We start from the raw sequence: 5,101 nt of genomic DNA, 5'->3' as shown, positions 1-5,101 counted from the left end.
AATTCTCCTAACAACAATGTTAGCAAAAATAACAATGATAAGCCTAAATTTTGGAATAGAAATTGAAATGTCGTCAATGATGGAATAGTGGATAACAACAATGTAAAACCAAAACAAGCAATTTTCAATTTATCCACTGAGCACTCAGCAACAACTCAACAAAACAACAATCACCAAAAATCAACTTTCAACAATTTCTTTCAAAGGAAATTTACAAACATTGGTGAACCACTTGGGTCAGCACTGAGGAGACTTAGGTTATAGACTATTTTAATATTGTAAATAATATGTTGTTCATATAAGTAAGCTCATGTTGTTTCAACTATGTCACTATGATGTACTATTGACCATGAGTGAGTAGATAGGATGATTTCAATAGGAGAACCTTTCATTCTCAATAAAATAAAAATCAAAGCCACTAAAAGGGGGTATTAGGGAGTTGTGATGAACTTGGTACTTTTGTGGGTTTCCAAAAAAAATGATGATATGAAATTGAAAGGGTGGAAGCAAGCTTCATATGGTATTTTATCATCTAGTTTAAATTTCAAGCTTCCTTTAGCAAAATCCTAGTGTCTCTTTTATTTCCACTTTCAAAAGTAAGCAACAAGGAGATTTTATATGTCTACCAAGCAGAAGGGGAGATACTAGGTTTTTGGAGTAGGACACTTTGATGGTTTGTGGGATATGGATTTACACCTACCATTACATTGGGGGATTCCTCCTTCACACACGAGACTTTTGGAATTCCATGAGGCCACATTAATTTCTAAATATAAGGGCTCATTTAATGGCATAGAGCTAAGAAATAATCTATTCTTTTGCAAGGGGTGTTCAATCCACATCTTTGGAAAGGGTGGCTAACTACTAGAAACACCCATTCTCAGTTCCACTATATTTTACCCTACTTCTCTAACTCGATGTTTATAGTATTCTACAAGTTTTTTTCTTTCAAACTTATGTAATGATGTCCCTTAGGAACAATACGAAGGCAATGACGTGCTTGCTATGTAGAAACGGATTACATCTGTAATGCAAAATTATATTTGAAAATTGTGGTATGATTCAGGAAGTAAAAAAAATATTGCTCGTTCGTTACTAAAGATAACTTTCACGAGTCTCTAACTTTGGAGTGATTCATAGTTGATATGGCTACCTTTTCTCTACCTACTAGAAAGATAGAGTCATTTCTTTCTTGTTTCTCACTTACCATTTTCAAGTTTCTGAGCGTGAGATTTAGATTTCGGTAAATATACTAAATTTAATCGTTCGTGTCTTCCTACTTTCTGTAGATGTGCAGATTTAAATATCTCAGCATCATGAGTAGGCCCACTGGTCAGGATTCCAGTGTTCCATCTTGCACACATCACTATCTATTGTGTATAGGAAAGTTGAACTTGCTCTTCATTATCTTCTTGATGTAAAGCTATTCATGGTGTCAAGGGAGATTTGTATCAATCTAATTTATCTTCATAGTATAGCTATTTTAGGGTCATATATAGTTAGATTGAATGAGTAATTATTTGTGTTGGAGGTTGGTGTTAGTTCAATCATGGGAAAGCCTAAAGGAACGTGTGTTAGAATAGACAATACATACATTTCTTATAGGTGTGTTGCGAAATCAACAATGAGAAGATAATTATAGGAAACTTTACGCAAGGATAAGTTCAAATTTCTTAGGAGATAAAAGATTATGGTCAGTAGAAAGTGGGGCCTTCTCTATTAAATCAAAGAAAGGTTCAATCTTATATGTTGTCTCGTTGTGTGTTGTTCCGCAAGAAACTAATTATTTAAAATTCTAGCCCATACCTAACTCCGTGTTTAGTTACTCCATGCCTATATTGTTTTACCTATTTCAAGTATTCTCACTAATGTTGTGATCTATGCACTTGTGATTTCAATGTGATTGATAAACTTCTCGCTACTATACTTCACAACAAATTTGAAAGACTAATATCTATCACCTTATGAGAAAGAGTAGGTAGGGTTAAGTTCATGGAGGGTGATGATGGAAATGGTGAAGTGGATGATCCAAATGATGAGGGAGGTTGTTTGATTGCCTCGATGGTCTTGATTAGAGGCTCTCCTAGGTACCATTCTTTTCTGGCGGTCGTTTTATCCCATGTTTTTTCTTCTGGCACCACTAATGCTGCAGGGGCCCCTGTGTTTGCGGTTCTTTTTTAGCATGTTAATTTATTTTTGTTGTGCATTCGGATTTGGTTGCCCCTGATCAACAGTGCATTTGGCATGGTTCTGCCCTTTTAGGTATGGCAAAGATTGTGGCTTTTCTCATGGGGGGCTCATTTTTGTGCCCTTTCCCTAAGTTGAGTTTTCTTTGTTGTGTGTACCATTTCTTCCATTGTTAGTGGTGGACATGGCTTTCTTGGTTCATTTTTGGGTTGTCCTATCCACCTTTAGGGCTTTGTTTTGGAGGTGACACTCGGTTTTGGCAAGGTCGGTTGTGATGGAAGGGGCTTATTGGAGGAGGGGGTTTTCTATATTCCCCTTTGGCTTCTAGCAGGAGTTTTTTTTTCCATTGTATGGTTTTTTGCCTCGGTGGGTGAGTGCTTTCTCTCCCTCTTTTCTAGACTCTCGGTATTGTGTGTTGGCTCGATCATTGTTAGTTAGTTTTAAAGGACATGTTCTTGTAGTTTCCTTTTGGTTGGGGTTGTTTTTTGTTTTTATTTTTTTGGCTCTCCTAAAGATCCCAACTAAATATCTGCCCCTAGACCTATGGGTACATTTCCATTATTTATTAGATCTATCTAAACAAGATTTATTACGGTTAGATACATTTTAGATAATTTGATTACCAATTGGGAGGCCATGGAATGGTCTAGAAATTCTAATCAAAACATTAAATATCTATTGCCAGACTTCTTGAAGGCATATGATAGAGTGGAGTGGTCATTTCTAATTATGAAAATTGAATAATTTGGTTTCCCAAGTGGTACAATTCAAAAGTTTTGAACTCTTTTGAATTATGTGGTAGCTCAAGTAGATGATAATGGATCCTTGTCTTGTCTATTTTCTCTGTAAATGTAAATTACATAGCGTTGTCATCATGCTCCAGTCTTGTTTTTGATAACCTTAGATCTATAATCTTTTACAATCCTAGGCACTCTACCTTGTCTCCTAAACCTAGAGTCTTGGGTGTCTCTTCCAAATGGAGAAGACCTCTTTAATTTTTAATTTTTTGATGATAGCATTATGTTTTCTAATCTTGAAGAAAAAAATTACTAAATCTATTTTGTGAAGCATCAGGAGCTAGAATCTCCAAGAAAAAAAAAGCGTAATGCTTAGTTAGAATAGCAACCCCCCAATATGGTTCACTAAATTATAGCTCCAATAGGGTGTACCTAACGAATTGGTTAGATACTTGGATATTCCTTTCATATTCGACCCCTATATAAAAGAGATGTGGGAAGGGATTAAGAGAAAAATATATTTAAAAAATGTGTCAATTGAATAAACAATACCTATCTTTATTAGGCAGGTTTCGGGTCTGCCAAAAATTTATCATCCTAAAACCTATATTATTCCTTTGTGTATCAATTTAGTAGTTGCCAAATAAATGAAATTCAAAAAATTATCAGACAATTTCTTTGGTTAGATAGGAGAGGTAATAAGGAAAAACATGTTGTTAAATTGAAATGGTGTTGCTTAGATAAATCGGAAGGAAGTCTAGGATCCAGGGATATAAATTGGAAGGCGGTATAGGATTGAGAGACATAAATGACATTATTTTTAGAAAAAAATTAGCATTTCATTTTGGATCCAAAGTGTTCAAAAGCATATGGAAAGAATGAGAGATATTATTATGATGTTAAGGATTCTAATAAATGTTAATTGAACTGTAAGAGATCAACCCGATGGAACCTTATGAATAAAGACCAGACTCTGGCCTTATTGTAAGGTTGCTCGACTAAATAATGGCATCTAAAAAGGTACCAAATGCTTTAATGATATCCTATGTAACAACCACCTTAATTCTTCGAATGACTTGAGTGATGAATTTTAATCTCCCTTGAACACATTGGAGGACTTATTCTATTATTAAAGAGATGCGCAGAATCATGTTCTTTTCCTAGTTTGCAAATTCCATGATAATTCTTTTCTTGAGGGTCTCACCTTGACTGAAGGAACTAAATCACCAAACTTGAAGTCTAGAAACATTAAGAAATCTTTAAATTCATCCCACGACCTCACCAATCATTTAAATAAATGTTGGAATCTTGATCTTTCAAGGAATCATTAGCAAAATGTACTTTTAAAACGTTATTGAATAATGTTTTAGAGACTAAATTTACTCGTTTTAAATGGTTATTCATTTTCTAAAAGATCCCATTTGCTATTGCTTCCTCCATGCTGAATTTATGTTCTAAATTTGTAAACATTCTAAGAGAATTAGACATGTCTTCTTTAATTGTTTGTTTGTTTGTTTTGTTTTGTTTTTTGTAAAAGAGATTTGGAATATGTTCTTTACTAATCTGGTGGGATGGAGGGGATAAGGGTAAAGTCATTTAGCAAGATATTCCCTTTGGTTCTGTGGGAGGTTTAAGTCATTCATATATATATATTTTGGCTTAGTTTAACTGCCAATATTTTATAGTAAATTTAGAAGGCTAGATATGAGGAAACTTTCTAGGGTAGTAGGAGAACACTTACCGAGTCTCAGAGAAGACTCATGTTTTACGATATTTTTAGGCATACAGTAATCATAATGGAGCTTTAAAAAGATACAATTTTGAACTACTAAAATAAATAACAATGGATGTTACAGTCAGAGGTCAAATGTGGAAGGTAGTGACCCTTAAATAAAGATGATAGAATTCTATATATATGAAAACTCACCTTAAATTCTAAGATAAATATAATAAGTACCTGCCAAGATAATTGAGAAGGATCCTAATCAGCGAAAAGGTCGGAGGTTCTATTTAAGCCAAGGAGAAAACCTTACTATAGATTTAATTTGATCCAATGGAGATATCCCTGAGGTTGTTCCACCTTGGAATTATAAATATACTAGAAGTGAAAGCAGAAATTTTTGGGCAGTTGGTGTCTAGATATTTGACGATAGTTAACTTCTTATATCGTGTATCTA

The sequence above is a fragment of the Cryptomeria japonica genome, chromosome 5 (assembly GCF_030272615.1).
Source record: "Cryptomeria japonica chromosome 5, Sugi_1.0, whole genome shotgun sequence".
Lineage (NCBI taxonomy): Eukaryota > Viridiplantae > Streptophyta > Pinopsida > Cupressales > Cupressaceae > Cryptomeria > Cryptomeria japonica.
Note: the sequence above shows the minus strand (reverse complement) of the source record.